Source organism: Kogia breviceps, chromosome 16, assembly GCF_026419965.1.
Source record: "Kogia breviceps isolate mKogBre1 chromosome 16, mKogBre1 haplotype 1, whole genome shotgun sequence".
Lineage (NCBI taxonomy): Eukaryota > Metazoa > Chordata > Mammalia > Artiodactyla > Physeteridae > Kogia > Kogia breviceps.
Window position 1 is genome coordinate 51,142,213 of NC_081325.1, and position 21,050 is coordinate 51,163,262.

Here is a 21,050-nt window from a genome sequence, read left to right on the forward strand (position 1 = left end):
CCCTGGAAAGTGAGTGGGGGAATCCTGGAAAGGTGAGAGCTAGAAAAGGAGAATCCCAAACTTAATTTATAAATTCCACCCAAATCTCTGTTAAATCCCTGAGCCTTGCATGCATAAAACAGTCAAACAGAAGATAAAAGAACTAAACTGATATTGGAGTTGCTGCCTAAGATACAAAGTTGGCAGTTTCAGCCCATTCATTTAATTACCTGCTAAAACAATACAATCAACACTCTTCAGTAGAATACAACAGAATCCAGAGACTCTAACATAACATTCAGGATACAATCCAAAATTACTAGACATATTAAAAATAGCAAAATGTAATCCATTTTCAACAGAAAAGATAATCAACAGAGACTGACTCCAAGATGGCGCAGATGTTAGAATTAGCAGACAGGAATCACTATTATAGCTATGTTCAATGATGTAAAGAATGATGTGGCTTATAAAAAGAAATGAAACTGAGTTATTTGTAATGAGGTGGATAGACCTGGAGTCTGTCATACAGAGTGAAGCAAGTCAGAAGGAGAAAAACAAATACCGTATGCTAACACATATATATGGAATCTAAGAAAAAAAAATGTCATAAAGAGATTAGTGGTAGGACGGGAATAAAACACAGACCTACTAGAGCATGGACTTGAGGATATGGGGAGGGGGAAGGGTAAGCGGTGACGATGTGAGAGAGTGGCAGGGACATATACACACTACCAAATGTAAATTAGATAGTTAGTGGGAAGCTGCCACATAGCACAGGGAGTTCACCTCTGTGCTTTGTGACCACCTAGAGGGGTGGGATAGGGAGGGTGGGAGGGAGGGTGATGCAAGAGGGAAGAGATATGGGAACATATGTATATGTATAACTGATTCACTTTGTTGTAAAGGAGAAACTAACACACTATTGTAAAACAGTTATACTCAAATAAAGATGTTAAAAAAAAATAGAATGATGTGGCTTAACATAAACTCAACTATTGAGGTATTCTTCTCTTAGTCTACCATCAGACACTGAGTAATAGCTTACTGTTTTCTGGAAACTATATTGACTTCTGTGGGATATCTTTTTTTTTTTTTTTTTTTTTTTTGTGGTATGCGGGCCTCTCACTGCTGTGGCCTCTCCCGTTGCGGAGCACAGGCTCCGGACGCGCAGGCCTAGCGGCCATGGCTCACGGGCTTAGTTGCTCCGCGGCATGTGGGATCCTCCCGGACCAGGGCACGAACCCGTGTCTCCTGCATCGGCAGGCAGACTCTCAACCACTGAGCCACCAGGGAAGCCCTGTGGGATATCTTTTCCATCCCTCACCCAAAGGGATTTCTGATCCCAATACTCCACTCTTCCGGCCACAGGTAGGTCCAGGCAGGGGTTACATGATCCAAACTATGTGAACCTAAGTCTCTCCATAGGATTTTTAATACTGAGATTTGGGATGGAGATTCTGAGATGAAAGACTTGAAAGCTATTGGCAGCCATCTCCCACACAATGGGGAGAAAGTTGATCTTCAGTAGAAGTAATGTAGATGCAGCTTCCCTAAGAAAGGAGGCACATAAAAAATCTTGGCAACATTTGAATACTGGTTCCAGTTGATCCTGAGTCCAGCTATATCCACTGGTTACATGAAATAACAAATTCCCACATTTTTGTTTAATTTAGTTCAAATTGGAATTCTGATAACCAAAAACTAAGCGTTTTGTAAAATATAGGCCTAAAGAACAGAGAAGATGTGTCAACGGAAGAAATCACAATGTCAAAATAAGTAGTGCCAGAGAACTTTCAGGATAAAGAGTAGTTTCAGAGAGAGAGATACCAGAAAACACAGTGAAGGGCTTGCTTAGCACTTGCACACAACCTCTTCTTTCCACTTCTACTTCACTTGAGATAAAACATTGAGAGAAGTAGACAGGAAACAGCAGTAGGAAGTGAAAAGTCTTTGGGAGGTTGCCAAGGAAACCATTTGTTCATTCATTATTAAAGACTTACCATGGTTGAAGGTGTATATGGGTTGCTAAGGATACAACAATGAGGAAAACAGACAGTTCCTCTCTTCATGGAGCTTCAGTCTTGTGTTGTGTTACTTTTGAGAAAGAATACTATTGCTGTAGCATAACTTGAGGCCAAGGAAGATATCAGCTTAACACACCAAAAATCACAAGCTGCTTCTGGCATGTGGAACCAGGTAAGAAGTTGCTGGTACATTGCCACAAAAAAAGAGAATTCCAGAAAGATCAGTGATCAATGAGCCCTATAAGCATGTTGAATCCCATGAATGATCTTCATAAGGAAGAATAGATAGATATGTCTCAATGAAGAGAAACACGAAGGAAGGAAATTGGGAGGATGTTGACGTGCTAGGAGGCATGTTTCTCCAGGGATTCAACTCTCTAAGAAGCCATCTCCACTCTCCTCTCTACCAGGCTTGGAGGAGAGGGGGTTGTCTATGGATGGGTGCACAGTGTCCTTAGCATCAGCTGAGCTAAAGGTCACGGACAGTGTATGATTAGAACTTGGAGGTCTGAAAGCAGACTTCTGTAACAGTGTGAAGGGTCCTTCCTTTTCCACAGGAGAGTTGGAAACACTGACCACAGCCAAACAAAGCAGTTCTGTGACCTCATTTAACAAGTAAATGACATCTCACGGCCATCCCAGGGTGTCAGTTGTCATTCCAGCCATCACATTCTGCCTGGCAGGCTGGGAAATGAATAACATATTCAGCTTTTGCCCAAGAGCGCTGGCTCTTAGGCTCATCAGTCAGCCCTGACATACTCCAGAGTGTTCCTGGAGGGGCTTTCAGCACCAAAAGTGATTTCTGAAGGCAAAATTCTGTACAAATGCAGGAGAGAATACCTTGATTTTATTCAATTGTCAGATGGCTCAAGATGATCCAAGTTGCCTGTGTTGTTAATAAGCCCTGTCTCCTGTCAAGACTGTCTACCCAGGAGTACCCTCAGCAGTCCTCAAAGTCTACAAACTCTAAAGTAGATCAAAGTGCATATGTGTGAACACATGTATGGGCAGCTGAAAACCAGATTTGAGCTACATCTGCCAAGCTGTCTGAGAAGGTCCTCAGTCAACAGGGGTTGTCTTTGCAGATGGGACATTTTTCTTGGATTGAGAGTCCTCTCAAGGACATTATATCAGGTGCACAATAAATATCTGTTGAATGGATCATGTTTCCAAGAACAGCTGAACGTAGTTTTGTCTCAGCAGTTGACTTAATGAGACTGAAGAGCAGTGAATGGCTGCTGAGCAGTAAAGCTTTGTCCAGGAATCAGGGAAGGCTTCCCTAACACAGTGGCCTGGAGGATGAGGAGAATGAACCCAAATTCAAGAGAGAGAGGATTAACCTTTGAAGCATAGGGAATGTTATCTGAAGGTCTGGTGCATGTGGCTGGACCAGAGCAAGTGAGTGGTGATGAAATGAGGCTGGAGGGCAAGCCAGCTAGCCAAGACCAAAAACAAGGGCTAGGGAATGCAGCCCGCACTGGCGGCAGGAACTGCAAAGTTCAAGGCAAAGAGTTTGGGCACAGAAAGGGAGAAGAACTGGGGCCAATAATTCAATTCACCAGTGAAGACCACCACTACCACATTCTTTTAAGAATTAAAAAAAAAAAAAAGATAGAAGGAGGTTTTAAATTGTTTTGAAAATAACTACAGATTTAATAAAATGAAAATAGTGATGACCTCACTCTTCCTCTGGAATGCTAAGTGCCAGGATAAATGGAACATGTTATGGTAGGCTGATAATAGCCTCCCCCCAAGAGGTCCCCATCCAAATTCCCACAACATGCGAACATGTTGTCTTACAAGGTAAAAGGGACTTTGCAGATGATCAATTAAGGATTTTGAGAGGACGTGATCCTAGATTATCCAGGTGGGCCCAGTGTAATCATAAGGGTCTTTATAAGAGAAAGGCAGGAAGATCAAATCAGAAAGAGATGAAATAATGGAAAAGCAGAGGTCAGAGAGGAAAGCAGATGTTATGGTGCTGGCTTTGAAGATGGAGCAAGCAACCCTGAGTCAAAATGTGAGTGCCCTCTATAAGCCGGAAAAGGCAAGCAAACAGACTCTCCCCTAGAGCTTCCAAAAGGAACCAGCCCTGCTAACGCTTTTACATTAGTCCATGAAATTGATTGCAGACTTCCAACTCCCAAAACTGTAAGATAACATATTGGTGTTGTTTTAAGCCACTGTCTGTGGCAATTTGTTACAGGAGCAATAGGATATAATATACATGGTCTAAAGAAATTTGAAGGGGAAAAGTTGTGCCTTAAATTTATTTACCTGCTAAGTTATTTTTAATGTATGAAGGAAATAGAAAAATACCATAAGGAAGTCAAGGGCTCAGTTAATATACTTATTTATAGCAATTTATTGATCAAATATCTGTTTAGATAGTTTCAATGAATAATAACACTTCGTTTCATAATTCTTGTTAGACGCTATTGAATTTTTGTGATCAATTTTTTGGTTGACTGTAATATGTCTTAAGTAATTTATCAAGAAAAAGCATGTGCATGTTATTTCAGAGTTTTTGTGTATCTAGGAAGATATGTTTATTGCTGTAGTACATAAGCATTAGCTTGGCTTGTTTTAAATTTATAGGGCAAAATCTTTTGTTCTTAAACATAGCTTTAAATGTTTCATGTTGAACAATAAGGAATAAAAATTAATCGAGCTTTGTGTTAAACCTCAGATCTTTATGAAAGATACAACAAAAAGCAAAACATAAAATAATTCAGAATAGAGTTAATTACGGTTACCGTCGGGCAAAATCAAGTGAAATCAATCAAATGGACAGACTTTTGGCATATCCAATTTTTAGAAGAGAATAAAACACAAATAAGACTAATAGGAAAGATATGTAAGAGAGAGAGAGGGAGAGATTAACATTAATAAGGAAATATTTTTTACAATCACTATTAAAACTTTGCATTTAAAAAAATGGACAATATCTAGATAGAACCATAATGCTCAAAACTTTTCTCAGGACCCCTTTAAACACTTAAAATGTATTGAGGAACCCAAAGTGCCTTTGTTTATGTTTGTCATATCTATTAATATTTATCATATTAGAAATTAAATTATTTATTTAATAATAAATTAATAGTCATATCTATTAGGAATTTTTTGAGTTAGGAATTGTTTTTCATTATTTTTTGTTAAAGAATAGTTGATTTACAAAACTAGGAATATTTAAGACACAAGAATATGTAAGCACGTTTTCTCTCAAATATCAGAATAATGACATCATTACACATAATTTACGTTCTGGAAAACTCCATACACCCAGAAGAGAATGAGAATAAAAGAGCAAACAACAGCTTGGTTTTATTATGAAAATCATTTTGACCTCACAGTGCCCTAAAAAATATTTCAGACTGCACTTTGAAAATCAGTGGTCTAGTATAAACTACCAACTTACAATTGTGTAATGAAAATTATCAAAATTAATTCAAAGAAAGTTTAAAAATAAAAAAAAGCAGAATAAGCCAAATACCTACAAAGGACTTGAAAATGTTATCAAAGATTTAGGTACAAATAAGACTCCAACCTGAGGTGAGGCTATTAGAAGTTGTATATAACATCCTAAAATAGAGCCCAAAATAAAAGAAGGAAACTAAAACTCAGTTTTATTAATGAAATTAGTGCAAAAATATTGAGTAAAATATTAATAAGTTAGAGAGGTGGGTTAATAGTTAATAGTGGTGGTCAAGGACTGGTCTGGCCAAGCTCTGACATCAGTGCTTTTTCATGAAGCAAGGTTACCCACTAACCCCTTTTGCCTGCAATGCTGCTGAACTTTTTGCTTTATCAATCCTTTTCCAGTTTTGTCATTTAAAGAGCTTTAAAATTTCGATCCTCTGTAAGAGTTATTCCTGTCTTTGCAGTAAAAGAAGGAAACAAAATTCCTGTATTGATAAATACCTGAACCTACGTAAATGCTTAATGATGTACTAATTTCCTGTTTGAGTAGCTATAAGTTTGCACACTTTTCTTAAAAATTGTGTAAGAACGTAAGAGTATATTAAATTACTTACCCACACAAAGAATTGTTTTTCCCAGAAATTGAATGTTGACTTACTATTCATTTGATTCATATTGTTAATATATAGTACATTACATTAAGAAATTTTAAAATATGATTTCAATAAATGTCAGAAAAACATCTGCTAATATTCACCATACTTATCACTGACTTTTTAAGAAAACTAAGAATAAAAGAATCTTTTTCAACATAATAAAGAATATCTAACTTATGCCAATAAACAACATAATACTGGATAGTAAAATACTAGAGTGATTTCCATTTAAATCAAATAATCACATTAGAAAATCTTATCACCATTATCATTTTACATGGTTCCGAGAGATATCAGAAAGAAATGGGACAAGAAGCAAAATTATACATTTAACTGCATAAAAAAATTTTAAAACCATCTATTAAGAAGACAAATTGAAAAGTAAACCATGAACTTGGAAAACACATATAACGATCTCTAATAAATCAATAAGAAAATTGCTTATGTGCAATATTAATCACCTATTACTGTGTAACAAATAATCCCTAAATTTGGTGGCTTAAAATAATAATCATTTAGTATTCCTCTCAGTCTCTGTGACTCAGGAATTTGGGAATTCTAGGTTGGGTCTCACCTGAGGTCATAGTCAAACGCTGCAGTCACCTGGAGGTTGGCTGTGGCTGGAGGATCCCATTCACCCCTGGTTCACATACATGGTGCTGGCTGCTGGTGGGAGTCCTCACTTTCTCTCCTCAGGGACTGCTTTTGCATCTTCATGTCATGATGGCTGGTTACCTCCAGAGCAAGAGACCTAAGAGATCACATCAGAAGCCACAAAGCTTTTTATGACTTAATCTTGGAAGTCTTAGTCCATCAGTAATCAGCTGGTCACAGAGGCCAATCTTAATGTAAAAGGGAGATGTTCAAGGGCCTGAATACCCTCTTGGAAAATAACTGGGGGACCTCTTGGAAAATAACCACTGCACACACCAATAGGAAAATGTGGCCAAAGATATTCGTGGACAGTTCATTCAACAATAAATACAAATGGCCAATTAATGTTTTAAAATTCCAATCTCATTATATTCAAAGAGATAGAAAGTAGAATGAGAGTATTTTTCATACATTACAGATAGATAACTCAAAGTAAAAAACAAACCAAAACCAAAACCAAAACAAACTTGAAAAAAAATACAATGAAAAGTTTCTATTCCACTATCCCAAACTGAAGCAACTCATGTTACCAGATCCTATGCGCCTTTCTAGAAAGATTCTTTGCATATACAAGCAAATATGTGTGTATATGTGTGTGTTTTCATAATTAAGGTCTTATTGTTATTTTTAGGCTTATATTATATCCTGGAGTTTATTTGGTATCAGTGCATATAAAACTACCTTATATATTAATTTCTGCATAAAAATTGTAGTAGATATTGAGGTTGTTTCCCAGTGACCCTCCACTTTTCCACCTCCTTTGTGTCACTGTACTAAAGTTTGAGTGAGACTCATACCATCTGTAACTCCAGGGGTGTTGTTCCTGTTCAACAGTGATTATTTCAGTGTCAAATGGCTAATGTTGGTCCAATCAAAATGAAGCCTAGATTTTTTTTTTTTAAACGATTGGGGAGTTGCTCCCTCTCTCCATGAGATGAAGAAGCCCAGAGCATTTTTTAGTCACAAGTGGAGGCAGCCAAGCCATGTATTTTAGCAGATAATGCAGAAGGCAGAGCAGAGAAACTAGGTCTTTGGGGATAGTAAGAGTCAAGAATATGAGAGTCAGGAGGTTTAACGCCACCCTGAAGTCCACTCTGCCTCTGGACTGTCAAGTTATCAATGGATTTTCTTATAGTGTAGGCCAATTTGGGCTAGATTTCTGTTATTTTTAGCACTGAGAGCTCTAACTGATCCAGCAGTCTACGGTGTGACTATAACATATTTATATAACCAACCTCCTATAGATGGATAGTTGGGTGGCTTACAGCCTTTGGCTATTACAAACAAGGGGTCATGAATATTTATGTACACATGACTTTGAGACCAATCTTGAACATATCTGGAGAAAACCTAGAAACTAATTACATTGCTATCAAAAGAGAAATGAAATTTTAGCAGGAGTTTCCAAATTTCCCTCCAGATAATTTGTAGCAATTTTTACATATATTCACAAAATACAAAAATATCTGTTTCTCAAACACTCATTGACACAGTGTTATCAAAGTTTTTAATCATCAAAGATTTTGTTTCCAGGAGCAATATTTAAAGTTGATAAAGGTATCATAAAGTAGGTACCCCTGTATGCTTCTGTTTAATTATGTACAACCTTTCTGGGAAGCAGTCAGCAATATGATTCAAGGAATTAAACTTTTTAAACTGAGATTTAATTGACATATAACATTATGTATGTTTAAAGTGTACCACATGTTGATTTGATACACATGTTGTACTGCAATATAATTACCACTGTAGCACTAGCTAACACCTCCATCACCTCACATAATTATTTCTTTTTTCTGGTGAGAACATTTAAGATCTTTTCTCTCCACTTTGGGAACTCAATCATGAGGAAAAGTTCAGCGATGTGGATAGTGGTTTATACATAAGAAAACACTGAATTATTATTTTTAAAGATACTGAAAATAAGAACAAGTTGTAAAACAAGTTATGGCTTATCCATAGGATGAATATTATCTAGACATTAAATATCATGTTTTTGAAAAACAATAATAGTGAAATATGCTTCTTATATAAAATTAAATAAGCATTCATTTAAAGTAACATGCTAATTTTGAAGTATACACACTCATACACACACATGTATATGTATTCCTCTGTATTTGACATATATGTATGTATAAATGTGATTTATATATCTATATATGCATATAGGTGTTAAAGGATTTATGCACCAAACTGTTCTGGTTTTTCTTTTCTTGGCAGATTTAGCAGTAATTGATTCTTAATTTCTTCTTAAAAATCTTCTACATTTCTAAAATTCCATGTAATGAACATGTGTTATTTCATAATCAGAAAAATGTTCCCTTCTTTTACTATTCCTTGACTTTAGCTTGACAAGGAATTTGAATTCATAATTAATTGGAGGAAGGGAAATGAAACATCATGAAACTTTCTGGTTCATGAAACTTTCAACATGAGTGAAAAATGAATATTCTCTAACATTTCTGACATGCTGATATCTCTACTTAAGACGCTCCATTTTTAAAGTTGTTAGGCCATGAAAATATTCATTACCTATTTTAAATACCTCTGCCAAAGCTCATACAGATTTTTTTTGGAAATAATTAACCTAGCAATATGAAACTACAGAGCACAGGACACATATGAGAGGAAGTTAACATCCAAAATACAGACTGATGTAAATAAAAAGTTCAATATTTTATTCATTCCGTTTTCACTCTTTCATTTCTACTTGTATTATGTACCATAATAACGAGTAAAGCAGATCGTTATCCTTAGAATGGGAAAATATACATTCACACAAATAAATGTAAGTTGTGACTTTGAAAAATGTCACTAAGGGAGAGAGGCAGCATAAGTAAGGTCCTTAAAACATGGACCCCTTCTGTTGGATCCATGGATCCCCTTCATGGATCTGATGAGACTGATCCCTTCTGTCACATACTAGCTATGTGACCATGGGAAAGTTACTTAACCTCTCTGTCCTCAGTTTGCTGATATGTAAAATGGAAAATTTTAAAGTATCGATTTCATAGGATTGTTTTAAGTATTAATCGAGCTAATATTTTAAATGCTTATATAATGCTTGACACATAGCAACTTCTAGTTGAATGTTTCATAAATAAGGGTACAGAATGGAGTACATGTATACAGCACATTTAACAGGGAGAAATCAATGACTGAGATGGCCAGAGAAGGCCTTCCTGCATGACTGGTGATTGAATGGCAAGAGCTCCCTACTTGAAGAGAGCATGGGGTGACGGAGTTGTGTAAGATTAAAGCACAATGTGGAGAAAAGTGAGGACAGACAATGCAGGGTGTGTTTGGCCACATTAAATATTTGGGGTTTTATTTTACTAAACTGTTATACAGAAGGTGTGACTTGATCAGGTTTCTGTTTGAAGAAAAAAAATTATTCTGACTATGGAGTAAGGACTGGAAGAGGACAACTGACACTAAGGGAGAGTCTGTTAGAAAATGATTACAATACACTAGGCAAGAGTATTCTACAACAAGGGCAGAGGCAGTAGAGAAGAAAGAGGGACACATTGGAAAAGCATTGGGAGGAAAAAAAAACCCTTCCCAGTGGGAGATCAGGTATTGAGAATAAGAGAGAGGGAAATGTTAAGATTAATTCCTGTGTTTTCTGGAGCTATACTGAGTCAAAGACCACTGGGTGTAAAGACTGTAAGTGGCAAATGGAGCATGAATTTGAATCTAAATAAGTTGAGTTTGAGGTAAGATTGAATCATCCAAGTAAAAAGATTATGTACTCAGTTAGTTATATGAATCTGGAGCTCAAGGGGATTGCAAAGCTGGAATATGATATCAAATTTTATTACATGATAGATATTAAAACCAAATTGGAAAATTTTGATTATATGGTGGGACAAGGTAAAGGGTTGGAAACAAGGATAGATGGGAATTTGGGGTAAAGGGAGGATTGTCAGAGTTTGTTTTCATGGAGAGCTTCAAAAGTTGATAAGAAAAAGCTATTTGAGAAGATGTTAAATATACAAGACAAGGAAAGCATAATCAATAGCACAAGAATTTTGAGTAGGCAAATAAATGAATTAGGCTTAAAGAAAAGAAGACCTCTATTGAGGAAAAGGAGGATAGGATAGATCCTGATGTAGGATCCAGAGCCTGTAGCAAATTGCCACCTCTTGTTCATCCTGCCCAATCAACATAATGTCATTGATACGATGGATGCATGCAATGTTTTGTGGGCTCCAGATCCCCTTATATCCTATTATGAGAGAAGGAGGATGAGTTAACATAGCCCTAGGTAGGGCAAACCTATTAATAAATACTTTTGTCCATTCCATGAAAATATGGACTATTTCTGATCCTCTTCTATTATTAGAATACAAAAAAAATGCATTTAGCAAATTAATGGCCCAGTGTCACCTCGCTGAGGCTTTCTATATCTCCTCTAGCAACAATGAAACATCTGGCACAGTGGCTGCAAACAGGGCTACTATGTGTTTGAATTTGCAGTGATCTACAGTTATTCTCTAGGATCCATCAGTATCTGAAAGAGGCCAGACTGACAAATTAAAAGAAGATAAGGAAATGATAAGGGACCACCACCCCACTATCTGTAGAGCACTATCGTGCTCTACTACACCCTTGCCCCAGAACGTGTGAGCCAGCATGGGTGGAGGAAGTTTCAGAGGTTTCTATTAGGCTGTCCTCATTATATTATCTCTTATCTAACAGGTAAAATACTCAATGAAAAAATTATCCCAACTACAAGTATGTTCATCCTAGTTATGCATTCGGGAAATGACCACTGAGTAGTTCCGTGGAAGCAGTGGACCCATTAGAAACTGGATTTTAGTCAAAACTCCATTTATTATCTTACCTTCATAAACCAGTATTCTAGCAGGGGAGCCGTGATGATGCTCTGGTTCCCCAAGCATCAAATTCACTTTCTACTTGTGTCTAATAGTCCTTGAAATGTCTGAGCATTTCCCTCTCCCAAGTATGTAGTAATCTGAGTAAATGACTTAGGTCTTTCAGGGGAGGGACTGTGAAATCATTATAATATGCAATTGCCAGGAAGTTGCTGTGACCTTCTTCCTAGGAATGAGGCCACCTGTTAGTCAATGGGTTCTAGATCTGAAAATTGGCTCAGGTCCTAGAACTGAGCAAGGGATTATGACTTTTTATTGGACTGGCTGCACTCAGCTTCCTTACACATATCTACAACATGATTTAGCTAAGAGAAATGAATGCACGTGTTCATACCAAAGCTTGTACATAAATGTTCACAGCAGCTTTATTTGTAATACCCAAAAGCTGAAAAGAAAAACAACAAACAAACTCAAAACGTCCATCAACTTGTGAATTGATAAACATAACATTGTGGTATATTCATATTCAGCAATACAATGGAATTTCAATACATGAAGTCAATTAAAATATGAAACACCATGGGTGCAAAACTGCAAAATGAAAGCAGTCAAAGACAAAAGCAACTTATACGATTCTATTCATATAAATTCTGGCTGGAAAAGGCAAAACTATAGTTCCAGAAAAATCTGTAATCACCTAAGTCTATGGATTAAAGGAGGACAGGTTTCAAAGATGCATGAGGAAACTTTTTATAGTATTAGAAATATTGTATATTTGATTATGGTATGATAACTGTATGTAACTACCAAAATTCATCAAACTGTACACTTAAATGGATTTCACTGTACGTAATTATGCTACAATAAAGCTGGAGGGAAAAGATGCTATGCTAAGCACTAAGGAAATAAAAGGATATTAAGAACAATATCCCTGTACTCAAACAATGTATAATTTTGTAAACAAGAGAAAAATATGTAGAATATGTTGAATAAATACATAATGTGAGGCATACCATGAAAAGAGTTCAAAATGTTATGAAGATTTACAGGTGAAAGAGGTCACTTCCATTTGGGGAGCTCTGACAGAGCTTACTGAAGGAGGTAACATTTGAATTAAATCCTGACAGATGGGTTAGATAGCTAAGGGAAGAAGAAATTTCAGAAGAACTGGATTAGGAAGGCATTTATCTTTATTTATATTTATAAAAACCATGGAGTAAATTTGAAAAATGTTTAACTGGGACATAAATTTCATGTAGGAAATTTTTCAGAGATAAGGCAATAAAGACCAATTAGAGCCTACAATTCTAGTGTGTAAGCAACAGAAGCTACTGAGAGTTGTGTGGCCAGAACTTTGTTTCAGATGAAGATTATACTGGTAGCTCAGTGCAGGATGGATTGAACAAGAGGCATAGATACTGTACTAGGTGGTACTGAAATTTTCCAGTTTGAGAACGCTGAAATAAGAACAGATAAGAAAAGTATACATATGAGAGTTTGTAGAACAAGAAACTGGGGGCTGACTGGATATCTTGGTGGAAATGAAAGATGAGGAAGATAATCCTCAAAGAATGTTTCCTCATAAAATTAATATTGAGCAGAATTATTATCAGAAGTCTCTGAAAATTAAAATTGGTTTGGATTAGGTGATTACCTGGTCACTCAGTGAATAGTTATGGAGTACCAACTCTGCACCAGACAGGATATGTAGGATATACAGTGAGGAACCAGACAGATAAAGTCTTTGTCTTGAAAGGGTTTTTATTCTCGTTTGAGAAGACAGACAATAAGCATGTAAATATTTGTGATTTATTTTAAATATAAGATGATTCATTACAATTAGGAGATTGTGACTTCAGTAAAGTATTATTCTCAATGGAATACTACACATCAAATTGTTTATGGAATCAGCAAGTTATTAAAAAATAGAGCTAGTGAGCATAGAATGCTACTGAAAAGGAAACTCATAGAAAGTAGCAGTTTCAAGAAAGATACAAGCATGTTGAAAGAAAGAAAAGTAACAAAAAGAAAGAAAGAAAGAAAGAAAGTTCTTGAAGATGTGAAATAAAGGAAATAATTAATAGATCAGGTTCTGCAAAAGGGATGGAATTGTGAGCATAGTATAAACCACGGGCCTTGAGAGGAAAATGAATCTTCTTTCTCCATTATAAGAATTAAGACTTTATAAAAATTAAGAATAAGGTGACAGATGAAAATATTAATACAAAGTAAATGTAAGGTGGGAAATACCTGAGGGAATATGAGTTGGGAAATGTGTGACTTTTTTTAGATGGTGTTATTAATCTTGGTGAAAATAAAAGGGGATATGGATTGGTTTCCAGGTCTGAAGAGAGAAAAACATCTATGGAATGGCAGCTATGAAGACTATGGCTCTGCATCATAGCAACTGGCTAGCAGGGTTAGCTGAGAGCTCATCAAAGGTTATTTGCCGTGAATTTAGAGCACCTAAATCAGCATGACTTTCTCCAGCAATCCAAGAGCAGAGAATGTAAAAAATTCAGGTTGTAGATCAAAGTTAAATCAAATTAAATACATAAATAAATGAAAAATATGGAGGAATGTCAAGGGCATCAGGTATAAAAACGTGTTATTGAAATGGATGATGATGATGTGTTCAAATATAAGTTGAACATTCAGAATCTTGGGGAGAAGTCACCATCAGTCCATGATAAAATGGCAAGCTGATAAGAATAAGGCAGTTGTAAAAGTGGAAAGAAGACTGTAGACAGAAAGCAATAGCAGAAACTAAGATAAAGGATTACAGAAGTTCCCAGAAATAATATAGTCAGGATGAGGTGTTAGGCCTTAATTAAAAGTACTGTATACAGTAAAGGTTTCAAAAGTATTTTGTTCAAATTTCAATCCACTGTTTATTTACAGATCTCTATGTGAAATCCCAAGGTGCTAATTAAAGCCTTTATAAACATTTACACATAGTAATTTCACAATTCTTTGAGGAGATATGAAGAAGCACTTCTCTTTTGAACACAGTTTATTTTTACAAGTGGTTGTTATTAATGTGAAGTTTAAAAAAGGAAACTTCAGATGCCTTCTCTGTGCTGTTGGCAACAGTCTCTTTCTTGGCCAGAAAAGCATGATGATGTGATTGGATTACAGACTAGAAAATTCCTAAATGGGCGTCATGCTACACTTATGATGATTGAATTAGATTCTGTTACCCCTAGGGCTTGGTAATCAACTTGGGGAACAAACAAAAACTAAAGAACTAGAAGGGAACATTGTCTCCTAATGTTCTGCTTCTCAGAAGTAGAGAAAACGAATTTTTAAGAACTACATTATTCTGACTGGAAGAAACAAAACTCTGGCAAGGCAGCAGGTGGTTAGCGTTTTGAAACAAAAATAAGCACGAATTCCCATACCTTAAAATTCAAAATATTCTTTTGAATTTAGTCCAACTGAGTATCAATGTCTCTTGAGTATTGATGTCCAGGGGTAAGCTCTGAAATGCTAATACAATGAATGCTTTATACTCTGGGTCACATATTCAAAGTCCCCCCCAAAAGAATAAGAAACAGAATATCTTACCCCTCCTTGTCTTATGAAAGACACATTTTTGAAAGCAACATCTATTAGGGAACACCCACTGCAAATATTGCCATGATAATAGAACCGAAATATTTGGTTATACCAGTTCCCTGAGAGCATCGTTTTACATTAGCTGAGCAACACACACAGTACTGTGAGGTCTCCGCAGAATAATCTGCCTGTTTTAGATGAATCATAGAATAGCAAACCGACTACACTGCGTAGTCCAATTTGGTCACATCTCTATAGATATGTTTGTTTAGTTTGTTTTCTTCTGTAATAGAAGAACTTTTTCCTCTCCTTTTCTGGAACGCAGAGAGGAAATTCATCCTCTTAGTGTGGTGTAGAAGTTCTGCAAAAAGCTGATGGTCTGCACTGATAGGTATAAAATGGAAGCAGACGAAGCAAGGCCTCCAAATTATACAACACACCAGGAGACATTATTCTCGGAGAACAAAATAATGGGCCTCCGGGGGGTGTCATTCACATTATATTCTATATTGTGCGATATGGTGGCCCCATGGAGAGCAGATGACAAATGAGCTGACCGGGTAAGTGTGCATGATCAAATGTCTGCTGTGTGGAACAGGTTGTCTATTCATCTTGCAAATAATAGGAAGAGTTAAAGTTCTGGCTGGCACTCTTTTAACCCTATGGGAAAGATAACATCATTTTCTCATTTTATACATAAAGAAGCTAAGTTAAAGAGATTATGTGCCTGGCCCTGGGTCATAAAGCTAATCAGCGGCAGAGCCAAGATTTGAAAACAGGGAGTCTGCCTCCAGAATCGGGGCTTATCTGCTTTTTAAGTAGAGATTCTGGTTTTTTCCCCAAATCAAAGGAAAACAACAACAAAGCTTAGAGTTCATGAGATCTGCAATGAAAGAAATATTTGGTATGGAGCTTGATTTACTATCCAGGCTGCGTCTTTCAAAAGCAAGTACTAGATATATTTTCTAGAAACTTTAAAAAATATAAAGCAAAATAGATTGACAGTGACATCTGAGAGAGCAGATTTAATTATGTAACAATTACTCCTTCCCTCTTAATATGGTAACATCAAATCTGCACAGAAAAATAAAGAAACCAAGAAGGCTTCTTTAGAGAGGATTATCACATCCTACTCTCCACTTTCATTTTTCTTCTTTTAAATGGAACACAGCAAAAGAAAAGTATGAGCTATATTTTGCCATGTTTCTTTACCTTTAACATAATAAAATTAAAGTTAATAAACAACAAAAGAGAAATACACGAAAGTCTAGATTTATAAAGAATAAACCAAATATCCTAAAAGGGAGACCATTACTGATGCAATTACTTTTCTATTGGTTTTATTCACATGCTTCCTGATGATGCCATATCTGATTTTTGTCCCTTCTTTGATAATGCCTAATTAAACTAAATTCTTCAGGAACATGAGAGAACTTTTCACAGTATGTTATACCGAATTTTATAACATAATTTGCTTGTATCAAACACAGAAACTATTTTCCTTGAGTTAAAACAAGCATTGCTGATTTAAATGTGCCAGGCAACCACATAATATATTTTTTTCCGGCGAGATGTATCTTCAACTTGACAATGTTCATACATCATTCTCAGATCCTGACAGTTAACATGACTGTAAACATTTTACAGCCACACTAGTAATGTATGCCAAGGTTCCCATAAAAAGAACTCTGGCAATTGGTAGAAGGCTTCTCAATAAAATGCAGCACCATTCCACCTGAAATAGCGATTGTTAAAGATTGGGAGATAACAGGCCTTCAGATGAATGTTGCTTGCCAAAGTCAAAACTAGCAAACACACTTTCAGATCCAACTTGACTCTGTACCCCAAAATGAAAGTCACAAAACAAGAGTGAAGACATTATCTTCAGAGAGCAAGGATGAAAATTTCCATCTTGAAAGATTTTAAGCATAAAAAACGTTTCCCACCTAGGTTTAAACGTGCCAAAAAGCAAATGCCTTAATGAGAACTAAAATTCCTTTTAGAAAAATTTTGTTGATTTTTCTGGAGGTTGATATAGGAAACTTAAATTGAACAGAGTATTAAAGCCACTTCTTGGAAAGCTCAAAAACCACAGGCTTGTTTCTCTTGATCAGGAAGAAAAGTTAAGGCTGTATGCAATTTATTTTGCCATCTCTTTGAATGCACAAGAGTACTGCACTCAAGAGTATCGAAAATATTCTTTAGGAGAGAGTGACACCCGTCTCTGGTTGTAAGGCAGAGTACATCCTGAGCCCTCAGCTGGCTGAGTTCTCTACCCCAAATAGCGAGTCTAGGGTGCACTTGAGACAAGGCTTCCCATATAGAAAGTGTCAACATGTGTCTTTGGAAAAGCATAAAATTTGGTTTTTCCACCACCTTGTCTTTTATTGACCCAGCAAACAATTCATATTTTATAAAATATACATTGAAGGGGAAATTTTAGTCAAGACTGAAAAGTGAACTTAAGAAGCAGAAATAATGGAGTGTGTGTGTGTGTGTGTGTGTGTGTGTGTGCGCGCGCTTGCGCGCGCGTGTGTGTGTATATTTACTGATCTTTCTATTCCTCTAGCTGAGCCCAGGCGTGTGTGTGTGTGTGTGTGTGTGTGTGTGTGTGTGTGTGTGTGTGTGTATTTACTGATCTTTCTATTCCTCTAGCTGAGCCCAGGAGAATGAGTGATGCATGATTTAATAAAGGAATGTAATATCAACAAGAGCTTTTCCTCATCCTTTGTTCTAGCTGGATTTGAAGGTCAGCATGATTTTACAAACAAATGCTGCCTATGAGAATCCATGGCAGAAAACAAAGGTAAGCAACAACGCACAAACAAAACAGGAAAGTAAGGAATTGGAAGCTTTTGTTCCTTACTTTCTCCTTCTCCTTTGCCCCTCTTGTCACCTCCCAACCTGAGCCTCTCTGCCTGAATCTTGTGCACAATGAGCAGTTGTTAGGGTTTTGCTCTTTTGTTACCAAGTAACAAAAAGCTACTCGGGTTATCCCAAGGGCAGAGGTACCTTAAGTATAAGGATGCTCATCTGAAGAATTCAAACTGCTGTGCAAAATATTCGTTTACTTTCCATCTGTCTCTGTTCATCCCTGTTTCACTATACACGTCATCTGTCTTTTACTCTTTCCACCTATTTATATCTTTTCTGCTCCCTTACGATTTCAGTTTGCACAAGGCTTTGCCTAGTCACAGTCCTGATCTATGACATCCTTTAAAAAAAAAAAAAACTTCCTATTTTGCTTTGATTTCAGATTCCCAAGATAGAGAATGTGTTTGCCTCAATTCATTCTTTTGTTTCCAGTCATGGTTCATAAACATTTGGTCACTGTTATGGCTTGAATTGTGTCCTGCCCAAAAGATATGCTGATGTGTTAGCCTTCCTGATACCTATGAATGTGACCTTATTTGGAAATAGGGTCTTTGCTTGCGGTACATTATTATAGGAGTTCTAGGAAACTAATACAGTCTCTGTAGTTCGTTGTTCAACCTTAATCCAAATATTTAGATGGTGTCTTATGTCCAAAAAAATGACACTTTTGCTCTTTGGCTGAACTTGTGGAAGACTTTTATTTTCCTTTGAAACTATGGGAGTAAGTAGCTGATGTCCATGTCTCTTGTCAAGAACATACCTGGTAACTTTGCTGAGAAAGATCTTCTCTGAAAAATGGGAAGGAAGGGTCTGTTCTTTTTTCAGAGGTACATGGTTTATTCTCCAATTTCTGGGAAAGAGGAACTTTTCAAAAGGAAGAACAATCAGTTCTTTCTTCTAAAATTGGAACTAATGAAATTCCTTTAATATTTCTTTTTTCTCCTCTACACAGGTCTCATACTTTTCAAAAGAGAATGTAAATACTTAACATTGAAGAATTTCACACTTAACACTGACTATCATTCATCATTTTTTGAAGTCATCTGTGCTTATTAATATAATGGAAAGTCCTAAAACCTGAGTTAAAGCCCAAGGAAGAAAGAGGCACAATATGCCATCCAACATATTCTATTCAGTCCCTTCAATTTTAAAAATTGAAATATAATTGATGTATAACATTGTGGAAAGTTAAGGGGTACAACTTGTTGACTGGGTACATTTACATATTGCAATATGATTCCCAACACAGTGTTAGCTAACACCTATATCGCATTGCATAATTACCAACACAGAAGTAGAAAAATCAGGACAATGAAGATGTGGGTCAGTGGAGCAGAGAAACAGGAGGAACTCTGAAACAATTCTTTGTAACGGGCCAGAGAGGAAAGGTTGCTGTCTTTGCAGGCTGTACAGTCTCTGTCACAAGTTGTAGCACAATCAGCCATAGACAGCATGAAAATGAATGGGCATCGTCTGGTTACAATAAAACTTTATAAAAACAGGAAGGGGGATTGGATTTGACCTGGAGGCCATTGTTTGCCAACCCCTCTTCTAGAGGATAAGTGCAAACACTCATGGTGGTTTTTGATGAGGCTCTTCATTGGTCTGCACTCAGCATGGACGTGTATAACATTCTATCCAGGAGGATGCTAGCATGAATGACCTCGTCCCTTCCCTGTTTCTCCAAAAATGGGTCTCAGCCACAGTCAATTCCAGTGTAGGGGAACACACGTGGTCAATGATAGCACCTTCAAGGCATAGAGGCATGACCCCAAGGGGCCTGGTGCTCCTTGAAGATGTGTTAAGACCTTCCTCTGTCACTTGGAACAACTTAGAAACACTTGACATTCAGTGTGTGCTGGCAGTCACACTTCACCATTTGTTGACAGATTGCCACACTAATGTTCTTTCTCAGAAACAAAAGCAGAGGGAATCCTTACCACAAGCATATCTAGATTCAAAACCCCAAATAGGTCTATAGCCCCATAGACTGAACAAATTCTTAATGACAGTAGAATGCACATGAGTACCTACTGGTGTCCCTAGAGGCACAAAAAGAAGTTGGTACCTTGTTCTACAAGGACAGGACACAATATACACTGTCACTGGCCACAGAGACACATAACTCCTGATGCCATCCTGGCCAGTCCTCAGAGCCATTCACATGGTCAACAGAACTCACAACGACCTTGCACCCCCCAACACATGCTCAGAATGTTGCCACCTGCAACAACTCATGTCAAAGACTGATCAGAGATGCCACACAGTTTTCTGACCCACCAATGTCCAAATATCCCCAAGACCCTTGGCTATTAGACTGTACGGACATAAACCACTTCTGTTTATGATGGACTATCCCATCACACACACACACACACACACACAGCACATTTCAGCCACTATCTTGCCAATGATGTGCTGGATCTGGTTCTTAAGAGCTTGTCAGAGCCAAATGTTAAACTTCCAGAAATTTTTGGAGCCAACTGATATCACGTTGTAGCTTAAAATCAGCCATCTTGGGGGTATTTATTTCATAAACATTAGCAAATACTACAAATCAGGATCTTTTTCCAGAGAGCTGAATGTTAAACATCTACCAGAACAGCACTGACCCTGGTGCCCTAGTGCACCAGCCAAAATGTCCTTGTTTTTTTGTCCTTCTTGAACCGACCAGCCACTCTATCACCAAGTTCCAGCTTCTTAACGTCTTGCATTTTGGAATCACCCCCCTTCCCTCCCCCGCCATAGAACAATAATGAAACAAAATCAGCTGTTATGTCTCCCACCAGGAACAACAACAATGAAACAAATAAAATTAGCTGTTATATCTCCCACCAAGAACAATCTGGTCCACACATCAGAGAATTCATCTCATAATCACTCATGCTATTCCTACAACAGTGACAGCTATTATCACTGCAATCATTTTCCAACCCAACCTCACCACCTACAGATCCTCCAAAAGGAGGCATAAAATGTTTTTAAAAGATTAAACTTAAAAGTGAGCATTTAGTAATGAATATTTTAATTCCAGACTAAGT